At 40.2% G+C, this 15,709-nt stretch overlaps 1 long non-coding RNA gene across 4 annotated transcripts in view; it reads left to right on the top strand.

The window, feature by feature from the left end:
- Window positions 1-2,081: 2,081 nt before the first annotated feature.
- The window catches only part of LOC106026858 (uncharacterized), a 40,561-nt gene continuing 26,933 nt past the window's right edge, over window positions 2,082-15,709 (top strand). For 2 of the 4 annotated variants that reach the window (XR_010045841.1, XR_010045840.1), the window contains exon 1: window positions 2,089-2,221. This is a non-coding gene — a long non-coding RNA (uncharacterized LOC106026858). Of the gene's footprint in view, window positions 2,222-15,709 lie in introns of all 4 variants that reach the window. The other 2 variants (XR_010045842.1, XR_010045839.1) reach the window with 2 other exon arrangements.

Below are 15,709 nucleotides of genomic sequence, written 5' to 3' on the forward strand. Positions count from 1 at the left end.
TAAAATACACATCCTCACTTCAAAAACACTTCTCCATTTGTTCTTGTAAATAAAATACACATCCTCACTTCAAAAACACATCTCCATTTGTTCTTTCAGTTTCTGAAGCAGTTTGGAAGTCCTCTTTTGCGAGTGTCTTTAGATATTGGAATAAACATTACAGTTAGTGCTGCTGTCGAGTGCCATCCAATGGAAAGGAAGGCTCATAAATACATTATGGTGTGTCCTCATCCATGTGATTCACCAGATCTCGACCTCTGTGACTCTTTTGAAAATCAAAATGACCATGAAAGATGAATATTTTGAATTGATTCAATACATTGAGGCAGCCACAACAGCACAAGTAAAGATACTCATAAGAGGACTTCCAGAACTGTTTCAAAGAAAATGGCAAAATGATGGAATAAATGCATTCAAATGAAGGAGGAACTTGGTGTAGGGGTGCATACCTGTAACCTCAGCACTTGGGAGGCTGAAGCAATAAAATCTTTGAGTTTGAGACTAGCTTGGGCAACACAGTGAGTTCAAGGACAGCATGAACTCCATAGCAAAAGCCTGTCCCACAAAACCAAAAACCAACAGGCAAAGAACACCACCTGATCATTGCAGCACAATTTTGTGTTTGTGTGTAGATTACTGACTCACTGAAGATGGAAGACCTTCCCTGTGCGTAGTGGGCAATGAATAGGCCTGCATCCTGGATGCAGTAAAAAGGGAAAGGAGAAAGTCTGGCTTCTGCCTCTTCAGAAAAGTTCGAATCCTTGCCATTACCTTAGGTGTCCATTTCCAGGCACCTAGCACAGATTCTTCTGCTCCCTGCCAGAGACTCTCCAGGGACTCTGCAGTGAGCTCCAGGCCTCAGACTTGTGATTGGAGTTTTTGCATCTCCAAGGAGCACATGACCCTTTTGTGCTGTTCTCCACCTGACTCTGCAGATGGCCATCCAAGCTTAAAATTTGCAAATCCTTTATATCGCACACACACACACACACACACACACACACACACACACACAAAGAGAGAGAAATTGAATCTGATCCTATAGTGAACACTGACAAACACTGCCTCTACCTAGCTGTGCAACCTCCCATGAACAGTTTTATGCCTCACTCATGTGACAAATCCAAAGCAGAACTGCAGCGGTGCTGTGCTAAGTTTGGGTTAGTTAACAGAGATGTTGGTGTAAGGCCCGCTGAGTTAAAATTCTGTCCACTGTTTGTCATTGGAAAAGGTATTTATTTTTGGTGTCTAGGCTCACACAGCAATGAAAATGAAGATAATTCCTATCTCACACTCTTGTAAGAATTAACATATGTAAAGCGCCTCAAAGAGGCCCTGGCCTGACACCGATAAGTGTGAATGAAGCTTGTTAGTACATTTTATTAACATGTAAACATACTTTTAAGATATGAAAACATCAGACGATGGATTCCGCAAGCACTCATTTCTCTGTAATAAAAGAAGGGCAACAACACAAATAACAATGGCATCTGATCTCTTGCTATATGCTAGGAGCCATGGGAAAAGCTCTGCAGAGTTTTCATTGAATCTTCACAGCAGGGCCAAGAGAGGAGTATTGCCATTCATCATGTTTTGTTTTTTTTTTTGAATGGAAAAAAATCCACAATATTTCAAAACAAAGTAATAGGAGAATGATAGTAGTGGAAATCGAGGCTCCAAGAAGAGAAGCAGTGGGCCCACGGTTTCAGAGCTACAAGATTTGAGTCCAGACACCAATAAATTCCATGTCTGGGACACAGTCCACTCCTCTGCTTCCTGTCATAGTGGGCCTGGGGCTCAAGTCTCCCAGAAGCCTCATCAGAGACCTCCACTGGCAGCCACACCCTCTTCAGCGGGACCCTAACCCCCACTGCCACGCCCACTGCCTCATTCTTGCCCCACTGACAGGCTTGGTGCCTGCTTTGTCCCAAATTCTAGCCCTGCCCCTTGCCCTTCCCTCACACACTTCGCCCCACCCCCTTCCGGGACCAAAGGTTCTGCTGCCCCGCCCCACACCCGGCGGGCCACGCCCACGGACGGCCTGCGCATGAGCCTCCACATCCCAGCTCAGACCTTCCCGCGCCCCGCCTCGCCCTCGCAGTGCATGCCGGTCTTGTGCTTGGAGTCGCCATTTTGCTGCTAGAGATGCTGTCTGAAGATCAGTGCTCTCTTCCTTCAGCGGCCTAGGCTGCGTCGGGGCCTGAGCTGGGGTCTGGGCCAGGTAGGCTTGAGGGAGCCGGCAGCGAGCGGTGGCGCTGCCCAGTGGCCCCCACGTTAGTGGGCGCAGGTGCCCGGGCAGGGAGTCCTTATGGCGGGGTCACGGGCCAGGGCGGTGGAGGGCACGGCGCTGGGGGCGACCCGTCCTTCACCTGCAGGTCCCCTCTCTCCCTGCCTCCCTCCTCTCTGTTGGGGGTCGGCACAGCCAGGCTACTGGAAGCCCAGCCCTGGTGTGGGACCTGCAGGAGGCGGCTTGGGGTCTCACATGGCCTCTGCTGTCAGTGAGCCTGGCCAGGCTGAGCCGCTGATATTTACCCCCCAAACCGACGATTTCATTCCACTAGGAGCTCCTCCCTGCAGAAACCGAGAGAGGACTGCGATGTTATAGTACGATAGCAGTTATTATTCTACCTGCACATGCTGCGGCTCCAGTCCGTTTCATTGATAAAGGGCTTTCTGCTTCTTTTAATATTGGCGCTACTTGGGTGTTTAGGTTTTGTGAGGGGTGTTTAGGTTTTGTGAGGAGTCTGAAGGTGGCATGGGGCTTTGAGGCATGAGGAAGTGTGATTCCACAATTTAAGTCCACAAAAATAATGCACACACATTGTTGAACCCTGCTGCAGAATACCCTTCTTGTCCCTTTTCTGCTGTCTCTGACCATTACTCCCCAGTTCTGGTCACATCATTTATATATTTGCATATGTTGAATATTGATATTATATGCATAGGTAGACTTGTACTTAGTTATCCTGTTACTGACCATGTACACAAGCCTAGTTCCTCTTAGAAAACTTTCATTTAACATATATCGTTTTTTCTTGGGATAAATTCCAGAATTTGGAAATACTAAGTCAAAGTTCTCTGCTCTTTCCCTGCCACTTGATATGAATTGGTGTCTAAACAAGACACGTTTACATCTTTTAAAATCTAGGTATTTGCCCAAATTTCTTCGCAAATTTGGTGTTCAGCAAAAGGTTGAGTCATTTTCTGTGCAGGCTGAGAGACAGGCTGCACAACCTACTGTTGGACTTTCTTTTTAAGTCGTGTACCAAGCTCATCTTTTTGTTTTGATTGACTCTATTCAGTTTTGTTTCGTTTTGTTTTATTCTCTTTAAAATAAAAAATGAAATAAAAAATATTTTCTTGCTGGCATGGTGGTGCATGCCTGATAATACCAGCACTTTGGAGGGTTAGACAGGAGGATCACAGTGAATGCCAGGCTAGCATGAAATACTTGCTGAGTTCAAGATCAGGCTGCAGTACGTAGCGGGACCTTGTCTCAGAATGAAATAAACAACCCCTTTTTCCTCTTTTCTTATTTTAATGTACCATAAGTAGATACTAATAAAGAAAATATGAAAACACTTTTATAAATAAAGTTTTCATACTATGCAGTTTGTATACTATGAAACTATATAGTATGCCTTATACAATATAGCATACTTTATATAAATTTATATACTGTAAAACTGCATAGTATGAAACTATGAAGTTTTTGAGCCAAGCGTGGTGGCTCACACCTGTAATCCCAACATTCAGGAGGCTGAGGTGGGAGAATCCTTGCAAGTTTGAAACCAGCCTGGGCTAAAAAGTGAGCTCAAGTCCAGCCTAAACTACATAGCAAGACCACGTCTCAAAAAGATCAAAAAAAAAAAAAAAAAAAAAAAAGGAAACTATGCAGCTTCATACTACGCAGACACCATTCTTACACACAGATTCTTACAGGTCTATGTGTATGTGCACATTGATGTCAGAGACATTTCCCCCTCAAAACTGAGATACTTGTTCTCACATCCATGTATTATTTCATGATCAGATTCCTTGGCTTCTTTCCCTGTGGATCCAGGGAGACCAATCTCAACATCCCTGCAGCTTTCCCTGCTTCCTATGACCCACACTGGTACCACACACCCTTTAAGTGGAAGAGAGGGATGGTCCCAGTTCCTTCCTGCTTCAAATAGCTGTGAATCAAACTCTTTCAAGGAAATCTTGCAAAGTTGTGCAGCTCTCTGTAAGGAATAAATGTCTGTTGTTAACCCTACCAGGTCCAGGGGAAAATGTGTGTAGTGCTCTGATGTGAGCTGCCAGACAGGGCTCTGCTTTGCCCCCATATTCTCCCCAGTGCTATTCAGCACCTGCCTTAAAACCTGCCATCAGATGGAGACTCAACACATCTCAGGGATGTGTGCCTGCATGAATCAGTTTTGGAGGCTCAGCGTTTTCTGCATTTGTTTGGCCAAATGTGATGATTCTGGTTTTTTTTTTTTTATTAAAAGAGAAAAACAAAACAATAAGAGGGTACAAGTAATACAGAATTTCAAGAAAAAAATACAGTAAGAAATCAATGTTAATACTTTATATATTGCCACCTCAACAGTTGTCCAGATTACAAAATTAAAGCATACAAAGTGGACAGTGAAGTTGTAGACAGTTCTGTTCAATGATCCAACAAAAACTCAGTAATATGGTTTTCTATTCTATACACTTAAATATACATACAGTTATATCCTTTAGATCACTTTCTTTTCTTTTCCTCTCTTTTTTATAATAACAATTACACATTGGGGTTTTATTATTCCCACAGTTCTTATAACTTTTTCTTTGAAGAGGAAAAAAAAAACAAAAATAAAAACATAACAAATGAAACAAAACAAACAAACAAACAAACAAACAAACAAAACCCCAACAGGACAAAGCAAAACAGAGTCAGTTAGAATAGGAGGATGGACATAGTACATAATGCAAAAAGAGAATACCAGGTGATCAACAATGGTTATCATTATGCCTCTTGCTATCTTAAAAAGAGTTGCCTTTATCATCTGGTATAATAGATTTGAACAGAACAGTACAGAACAGGGCCAATAAAACCCACATTGGAGACCTTACAGGACTTCCAAAGAAGATAATAGTCAAACCATAATGAGCATCATAGAATATCTTGTTGCCTTCAAAGTGGTTGCCTATACCCTCAAACTTGATGCTATTAAATAAAATGGAAGGTAGTAAAATCAGTCAGGACAAGATGTGGAGAACCATACTGGGGTTCAAAACAGTTAATAAGAAAACAAAAAAGTTACTATAATGTATCATGCTATTTTTAATTTAGTTTTAGCTTAAAAATAATAAGAAATTAATTTAAAAAAAAGAAAAAATGGAGATTGAGATAAAAGAGGACATATCAATAGAACAACACAGGTCAGAACTGAACAATTTAAGCATCATTGTGTTTCATCACCAGAGAGCCTGACATAATAGTTGTTAACATAGTTTCTCTTTCCTTGAAATATTTGAGCATAACTTTGTATACTATAGCATCAAACTTATCAAGACAGTGTGAAACCATTCAAGAGAATGAAAGTATTGCAGGGTATTTAGAAGCAGCTAACAGAAACCGAACAATGGTTTCTATACTATCTCTTTGCCTATAGAAATTTTTGTTTATACTATCACACATATTAAAATATAATATGATACAACATGTTAAAACCAATGGAAACAGGGTAACAACAACTTGATGGACTTCAAAACAGGATGATATTAAATCAGCAATAGCTATTACGCTGTCAAATTTTCTTCAAAATAGCTATTTGTACTATTAAGGACAATAAAATCAAACAACCCAGATTAAAACCATTCCAATTAATGAATGAAAACATTATATGGCTTCAAACCAATATGATGGGAATCATGATTATCATGTACTTATATGTATTCTTAGGGAAACTATTTGGTATTTATACACGTGAGTTTGATTTATTTCACTTATGAGTATGTTCTCAAGCTGCATTCATTTATTTATATCTCAATGTGATCATCCTTTATAGCTGAGTAGTACTTCATTGTATAAAAATACCACAACTTTTTTATCCATTCCTCAGTTGATGGACACTTAGGTAGTTTCCAAGATCTGGCTATTACAAATTGTGCTGCTATAAACATGGGTGCACATATATCACTGTGGTATTATGCTTTCAGTTCTTCTGGGAATATGCCTAGGAGTGGAATAGCTGGGTCAAATGGGGATTTCAATCCCAGCTTTCTGAGAAATATCCACACTGACCTCCACAATGTTTGCACCAGTCTACACTCCCACCAACAGTACAGGAGAGGTCCTTTTTCCCCACAGCCTCTCCAACATTTGTTGTTGGTGGTTTTCTTGATCTTGACGATTCTTTCAGGAGTGAGATGAAATCTCAGTGTGGTTTTAATTTGCATTGCTCTAATGACCTATGATGGTGAAGATTTTTTTCATGTATTTATTTGTTGTTTTTATTTCTTCATCTGAGAATTGTGTATTCATTTCAGATGCCCATTTTTGGATTGGGGCTTTGAATATTGGGGGTCAGATTTTTTTAAATTCTTTTTTTAAAATTTTATTTAAGAGGAAAAAGAGAAAAACACAAAACAAAACAAAGCGATGTAAGGGTACACGTAATACAGAACTACAAAAAAAAAACATAACAGTAAGAAATCACCTGTTAATAGATTACATATTATCATCTTGGAAATAGTTGCTCAAATCACAGTATCAAAGAATACAAAGTGGACATTCAAACAGAGAGACTGCAAACAGCTTTGTTCAATGATCCAAAAACATTAATATAGTCAGCTATTTAACACCCCTAAACACACTTGCTGTTATATCCGTTATATGTTTTAGAAAGACGTCCTTTGTCTGAGGGACACTTCACTCAGATTTTTTCCAAGTTCGTAGGTTTTCTTTTCCCTATGTTAGAGATTTTTTTTTTGATGTGCAGAAACTTTTTAATAAGTGGTGATCCCACTCATTGACTCGGGGAAGTATTTCCCGTGCGGTTTGAGTCTTGTTCATGAATTCTCTACCTGCCCCTATGTCTTCAAGGTTTTTACCCAGTTTGTCTTCCAATAGATTTAGTGTTTCTGTTTTAATATTTAGATCTTTGATCCATTCAGATTTTATTTTAGTATATGGTGATAGGCATGGGTCTAGTTTTAGTTTTTGGCATATGGAGAACCAGTTTTTCACCACCATTTATTAAAGAGACTGTCGTACTTCCAGTGAACATGTTTGGCCCCTTTATCAAAGATGAGGTGGTTGAGTGTGTTTGTAGTTGTGTTTGTATCTTCTCATCTATTCCACTGATCTTTAGCTCTGTTTCAATTCCAGTAGCATTTTACTACAGTTGCTTTGGCAATTTACTACAGTCAATTTTACTACAGTTGCTTTGTAGTTTAACTTCAAGTCAGGGATTGTGATGCCCCCTGCCTTGCCTTTGCTGCTTAGAATTGCTATTCTAGGTCTCTTCTTGCTCCAGATGAATTTTAGGAGGGATTTCTTGAGATCTATGAGGTGTGTTGATGGTATATTTATTGGGTTTGCATTGAATCTATATAACAGTTTTGAGAGAATGGCCATTTTCACAATATTTATTTTTCCTATCCATGAGCAAGGGATGTCCTTCCATTTTCTGAAATCATCTTCAATTTCATTTTCAGTGTATAATTTTCCCTGTGTACGTCTTTCACTGTTTTTGTGAGAGTAATTCCTAAATATTTCATTTTTTGATTGCTAGTGTGAAGGGTGTGGCTTCTCTTAGTTTTTTTCTCGGTGACTTTGTTGTTAGTGTATAGGAATGTTATTGATTTTTGAGTATTGATTTTGTCTCCAGCTACATTGCTGAATTTATTTATTATATCTAGGAGTCTTTCAGTGGAGTTTTGGGGGTCTTCTATGTAGAGTATCAAATCATCTGCAAATAATGATAACTTCTTCTTTTCCAATCTTTACACCTTTTATTTTTCTCTCTTGTCTAATTGCTCTGGCGAGTATTTCCAGTACTATATTAAATAGGAGCGGTAAAAAGGGACATCCTTGTCTTGTGCCTGATTTTAAAGTAAAGGCTTTCCATTTTTGGCCATTTTGTATGATGCTGGCTGTTGGTTTGTCATAAATGGCCTTTATTATGTTGCAGTAAAGACGATCTATTCCAATTTTCTGCAAGGTTCTTATCATAAATGAATGTTGGACTTTATCAAAAGCTTTTTCTGCATATATAGAAATGATGATTTGATTCTTACTTTTGACTCTATTGATATGGTGGATTACCTTTATTGATTTATGTATATTGAACCATCCCTGCATGCCTGGGATGAATCCCATTTGGTCATGATGTATGATCTTCTTGATGATTTGCTGCATCCTATTTGCCAAAATTTTATTGAGGATATTTGCATCTGTGTTCATTAGGGAGATTGGCCTGTAGTTTTTTTTTTTTTTTTTTTTTTTTTCAGTTGGGTATTTCTAAGTTTTGGTACTAGAGTAATATTTGCTTCCAGGAATGACTTAGGAAGGATTGCTTCCCTTTCAATTTCATTAAAGATTTTGAGGAGTGTCGGCCTTAGGTCTTATTTGTATTTCTTGTAAAATTCTGCAGTGAATCCATCTGGGCCTGGGCTCTTCTTTGTAGGTAAGGATTAATTACATTTTCAATTTCATTAATAGAATTTGGGTTATTCAGCAGTTTTACATCTTTTTGACCTAGCTTTGGTACTTCATATGCTTCTGTGAATCTGTCTATTTCTTCTGTTTTATCAAACCTTTGAGAGTAGAGGTTTTCCAAAACAGTTGTTGATGATCTTCTGTATTTCTATTGGGCCTGTAGTGATTTTGCCTTTTTCATTCCTTATTGCATGAATTTGAGCTTTTTCTTCCCTTTTTAAAATAAAGTTGGCTAGGGGCTTATCGATTTTATTTATTCTTTCAAATAACCAACTCTTTGATTCGTTGATTATTTTGGATTGTTTTCTTCATCTGTATTGCATTGATTTCTGCTCTAAATTACAAGAATTTTTCATCCCTCACAGAAGGAACTCATTCTCTATCTGGGGTTTTCTCTTTTATCAAAGAGCAATAGCAGCCACTGTCATCCAGTAAAATTTGAACAGAATCTGATAAAAGGTTATTAAGACCCAGAGTACTAAAGCACAGTGAGAAAAAGGTCAGAGTTGGGTGGGTTATAGCAGGAAAGAATAGGGGTTTGGGTGGCTCCAAAACTGAGCAGAAAGCTGGAACTCAACAAATGTGGAAATTGTACAAATTGATGATGTACTTATATGTTACTGAATTTAACATTATGAAACTAATGTTATCTTAATTTTTAATTTAAATTGTACTAGAATTTAATGTTTAGAATAATTACAGACTTAGGAGTAGAAATATAAACTGAAAATAATATAAGGGGTACAAAGGGAGGGGAAAGGAAAGGCAGGTGCTTTGCAGGATTGGCCCTGAGTGGAGCTTAGGATGCTTGCTGTGGAGCCAGTAAAAGCCTCAGCTCTAGAATTCCTCAAGACAGGGTGTGTGGCCTTAGTTTTCACTTTGCTACCAAAGCTGAAGAGGTCACTGGAGATGGATCTAGCATAAATTCTGCATGTGGGACGTGGGATCAGTTAGGTACTACCCTGTGTTAGCAGGAGAAAAATCACCGACTGTCCTTATTCCTTGCAGGCTCTAGAACTTGCCAGTGCCTGTCACAGACAGTTCTGTGCACAAATTTACCCCAGGAAAGCTTCCCATTCTTTGACCCACTCACTGCTGCTTGCCTCAGTGTTGCTGTAGGTCACAAGCCTTGGAGTCTTTGTCTATGTAAAATGTCCCATGGACTTCCCTATGGCACACAGACCCAGGCCACATCTCCTGATTGCAGTTCTCATTTTCAGTGAGCTTAGGTTTGTTGAACTCAAATTGGCATCTTGTAGAGTTGCACATCAAACTCCTGGACCTGTTGCAGAGATCCCACCCCCAGCCTTTTCATTGCCTGGAATGTGGCAGTGCTGGTCCAAGTTGTCCTCATGTGATGACAGAAGTCCCTAATAGTGTTATGACCACCTTTCCTCCATTCTTTAGGAAAGCCTGACAAACACCTAACTTTACCACCCTTGTGGCCTGATGTTTCTGTGAGGAGGAGTGGTATCTGCAATGTTACTCTACTCATAGTCACTCTATAGGGGTGCTGTACTATAAACATCTTCAAAGTGTTTGGACAGTGAGTAGGGTCCTGCCTGCCTTTCCTCAATCTTCAGTATATATAATGATGCATCACCCAATTCTATGTGCCTTAGTAGGACTCTCCTTACCCTATTAGGTGTTCACATGTACAGAGGCCCAGAAGTTAGGTGCATTCACAGTAATGTGGGTAGTACCTCATCTGCTCTGCAGGGTGACTGTGTGGCCTGCACAATATTGAGGAACAGGACAACAGTGTTTATGTTGAATCTGGTCATTACATCTATCAGAGCCTAGTAAATTGATGATTAAAGGTACCCACCCGCTCCCTCCATGATTTCTGTGTGGACCTGGTTCCATGATATCTCACAGAGATTCCTGGTCAGGATAACATGGAAGCCCACAGAATGAATCTCTATTGTCCTTCACAATAAACAACAACTTCTTCACCCAAGTAATGGATCCATGGCAGGATGCTATGCTTTTCCAAGGCTAAGGAAATACAGCAGTGCAGGCAGGGTCTCACCTCTGAGGCAAAAGTCAGGGGTTTGGATTGAACTTGTCCTCCTGACTTTCTACGTAAACCTAGACATTACACCATGCCTCTCAGGACCTTCCCAATGTGTTCCTATGCTCTGTGGAGGTCATCCTGGCATCTACTACCTGGGAACATCATCAATGGTGTGAGATAACATTTATAAAATCTGTGGGCTAGTATCACATATACATAGAGCACAGAACTAGAAGTAAAATCCAGGGAGGGTTAGGATGGAGGTGGAATACAGTGCACACAATGCTGGATCCTGCTGTATGACAGTAGAAATGAGACTTAACTCCTGGACATGTTTCCCTTGTGGCTTCATGAGGGGGTGGAAGTGCATCGATTCAGCCATCCTTATTTTTCCTAAGCATCTCAATTTTTTCTATGTATTGGTGCTGTGGCCTCAAATCAGGACCTCACACAGACTAAGCAAGCATTATGGATGGAGCTACATCCCCATATCTATGTCCATAGCTCTTGTATTCACGCCTGTGTGAGCCACCAGGCCTATTGCCTGTGCTCCTGCTCAGTCACAGAAACCTCATCTTGTGATGGCCATATCCTGAGTAGCTGTTCCCTATATTATGGACCTAGCTTTGTGGCTTGTTATTATTATTGTTATTATTATTAGTGTTATTATATGTCATTAGCAGTGCTGAAATTGAGCCCAGAGCCTCATGCATGGTAAGCACGTGTTGTATCCTGAGCTCTTTCCCCAGTTCCTGACTCAGTCTTAAATAACTGGATATGGCAGAGGTTGTGTGTTGGTACTAAGGTTCACACAAAATAACTGTGACCAACCTCCTCATCTTTTCATTTGTTCTCCCCAATATTGTTGGTTATTTTTTGGGGGGGGGATCTCTGGCTCCAAATAAGTCACTCCTATCTCTGCAGCTTCTTTGAGGACAAGCTGATGAACGTTGAGTGAGAAAAGAGAAAACAGAAAGAGGAGACATCAGGCTTTGGTCCTGAGTCCTGCCTGTATACTAGGGACAGAGCCCGAGAGCAAATTCTCCCCTATTAGCAAGTTCACTGAGTATATAGCTCTGTGCACTGAGCTACTATGGTAGCAGCCCCAGCAAAGTCTCCTGGATCCACACACAGCAACTCTTGATACAACAGCATATTTTCTCTTATATCAGATAGGTACAGACTGACCCGCCTTCTATCACACATGTGTCTTGTCATATTTTGCAAATGTATGTAATGAATAGACAAAATTTGACCTCTCTACCTTTTTTCACCAGTCATTCTGAGGTTATTGATATGTTTTTAGCAGACTTTCAATACATGGCTTGCTGTGGTTTGTTTATTCATTGAGGTTTTACTGGATATTCACATTGTAGTTTTCAGTTTAAGGAAAACAATGTTGATGTGAATATCTTGTAAAATTCTCTTTATGACATAGAGAATTGGATGCACAGAATGTTAAGGTAATCAGATGTGTTACTCTTAATTTAACTACCAAAATGATTTCTGAAGTGAATGTACCACTAGCAAGGCAGAAGGAGTCTCATTCCTATACTTCCCCACCAATATAAGTGTACTTTGATGTAAAAGACAAAGTCTGCTCTTCAAAACATGAGCAGGGTTTCTCCTTGTGTGATGAGTATTCACTTACCTGATTACTGATAATAATAAGAGACATGTACATAGTGGGAATAGTCCATCTGACTCCCAAGGGAACGTTGAAGGCCTTCAGAAGTGATAGACACATGGACCCCACAGAGACCTTGCAATCGCTGCTGGCTCCTGCATAAATCACACTGCATGACCCAGAGAACACGGCCTCCTTCTGAGGGTAAGGCCCAATGACCAGGATAGTCCCTGTGAGAGTTCTGTAGTATTTCATGATAGGCCTGCTCCTTGACAGAAGTTGGAGGTGGAAGAGCCCTTAGTCTAAGGAGGGGGACTTGTGGGAATGCTTCTCTCTACCCATAATGCCCTGGAATATGAGACTTGGTGAAACAGTTGAAACAAAATGTGAGTGAAATTGTCCCAACATGGGTTTTATGGCTATGGGAAAATGGTGCTGATACCATAAAGTTGTGCCCACAGAATGTGTCCCAAATTTACTCCAGCTAGCACTCCCTATATGTGACAAGTTCTACAGAATGTGCAAATGACACCCGGTCAGCAGATAAGCACACTCTCATAACCTTGTTGATAATATTAGCCTGGGATCAGAGATGCCAGACAAGCAAGGTGCTGATTTGTAGAACATGACAGCACCACAGGGACTGGGGCCTGTTATGTACAATGTCTGGGGTTGGGTAACAGGGAACTAAGGAGCATAACTGGATGCAGCCCCACATTTTATGCAACAGGTAAATTCAGCATTGGGGCACCCCATTGTGCAGTGGATACGACTTGACCTGTGTAACTGTATCACTGAAAAATGATAAAAACATTTGGGGTGGCAACAAGCTCATCAGGGTGGGGCCCACTGATTGGCTTATTGTGGAAGCCTCTTAGGTCTGTGTGAGCTAGGGATGATCATAACTATCCCCACAATGACTGGGACACCACCTGGGTTTTCCCATATATACAGGGCACCATCAAACACATTATATTGGTCTCTCTGCAATATTGTGAAACAGTTTTATAAGTGCCACAATACTCAACAGGTGCCACCATATTGTAAAGGTGGCCTGGGGGATTTATCTGGTAGCAGTTTTGCTGCCAAGGGCAGGAATCATGGACCTCACCATCCAGATTGAAACCCTTGTCAATGCAGGTCCCAATTCATGAACCTCACTTGCTAGGCTTGGTGTTGCTCATGGATGAAACATCTCAAATGTGAAAGTTGGTTTTGCAAAACCACATGAGCCTTGATTTGTCAACCACAGCACAAGAAGGTACTTGTGCCTTCTTGCATGTAGAATCTGGCATTTATATCACTGACAAACAGAGATAGGAACAAGAAGCCTTGCAAGAAATAGATGTGCACCTGAGGCACCTGGACTGACACCATGGGCCACTGCTCTGACCGACAACCGAGGACCCGCTGGACAACCACTCAGGCCCACCCCATGGAGGAACTCCCCCAACTGCTGGACCTAGTATTGCCATTGATCTTTGACTCCAACCCTTTCTCCCAAAACCTTGGAATATAGTGGATTACCATGCTGGCTCAATGAGGGACTCAGGAGCCCCTCATGCAAACAGAAGCCATCATCAGGCTCCAGTCAATGTGTTTAGTTTTCCCCTAAAATAGAGGTCTTCAGTGAGTAAACAGGAGCAGAAATGAAGCTCCTTCCAAATATAAGCCCTTGTCGAACCTGGCAAAGGGTCAAGAATCACCTTCTCCACACAGAGAACATTGGACAGGTTGAGGAGTGCCCCAATAATGTCCTCCAAATGGAGCAAATTAAAAGAGCTTATCAGAAACCCAGTGACACAGTAGGGCTTAGGCTGACACGAACATTATAAACAGGGAGATCTGGTGACCTGCAACAACCTGAAGACATAGCAATAGCAGGAATTAAGAGTTGACCTACATTAATACTTCTAGGCTAGTTAGCCTGGGAAGAATATAGGATTCACAAAACAGGCTCTGCAGGAGGAATTCAGAGTGACTCTCCTTTTCATTTTGTTATCCAGCAATTGCACAAACATCCACCACACAGTAGGACCCTAAATGTCAAACTATGTTGGGATTTAAAGACCAAATATGTCCCCCAATTTTGAAAATGACAAGCAAATTGGCAAAGTGCAATCTCAAATATTAGTCAATAAAGAGCAATAACAGGCAACAGTGAAACAGAGGATCTTAAAAGTCATACACCAAAAATCTCTCAAAAGAGAGCAACTGAAGTAAAGAAACTAGTCCTTGAGGCTATAGCAGAAATCAAATTAGAAAGACTGTCTCATGTAGAGACAGAAATACCAACCTTATTAAACTAGTTGCTCAACATAGCTAGAGAAGAAATAAATTTAAAAAAAAAACACAGGAGCATGGGAAATTGAAACTTTGCATGAATAACACAGAAAATAAGCAGAATCCATGAAACAAATGCAAAGAAATATCCAAGAGAAAAAAACTACTGAAATCTGTCAAAAACTTTTGAATGAAGCTGAGGATACCTTGAGGACAGAGTTGCACATAGTGATCATGATAGGGTTGAACTTTTAAAAACAACAAAGCAACATGAAGTGAAAATTCAGTAGCTTCAAGACAATGACAAGAGAAACATTGTAAGAGTAACTGGCATCAGTGAAGACTCAGGAGTTGATACTAATGACATAACTAAATTATTTATAGAAAGTAATAGCAGGAAATTTCCCAAAGGTAAGAAAAGTCTGATATACAAATAAGTGAGGCATGGAGAATGTCAAACAGTCACAACCAACATAAATCTACACCCAGATATATAATAATTAAGATCCCACACATACAGCATAAAAACAGAATACTGAAAGCTGTTAGAGAAAAGACACAACTCACGTATCAAGGAAAGCCTATTAGAATCACAGCAGAATTTTCAGCACATAACTTCACGTTAAGAAGAGCTTGGAGTGAAGCATTTTAAGCCATTTAAGAAAACAATTTTCAGCACAGAATAATGTATCCAGCAAAAATTTCATTCAGATTTAATGGAGAAACAAGATACTTCCATGACAAAGTACAACTGAATCAATTCATGTCCATCAAACCAACCCTAGAAAGAATACTGAAATATATGCAAAATAGCGGTAAACATGACCACAATCTCCAGAACAACAGAAAGAAACCACCAGGCTGGACAAAATACCAAATAATGGAGAAAAGCAGGAAACCAACAACAGGAACACAATATTGCAAAATCAAAGCAGTATATATTAGTGATAATCCATAAATGTAAATGGACTCAACTCACCTATCAAAAGAAACAGGTTGACAGAATGCATGAACAAATAGGATTCCAGAGTATGTTTTATACAAGAAACACATCTGACTCAAAAAGAAACTCAGATTAAAAGTCACA

This window comes from Cavia porcellus, unplaced genomic scaffold (genome assembly GCF_034190915.1).
Source record: "Cavia porcellus strain 051 isolate PalLab524CR breed Dunkin Hartley unplaced genomic scaffold, mCavPor4.1 scaffold_42, whole genome shotgun sequence".
Lineage (NCBI taxonomy): Eukaryota > Metazoa > Chordata > Mammalia > Rodentia > Caviidae > Cavia > Cavia porcellus.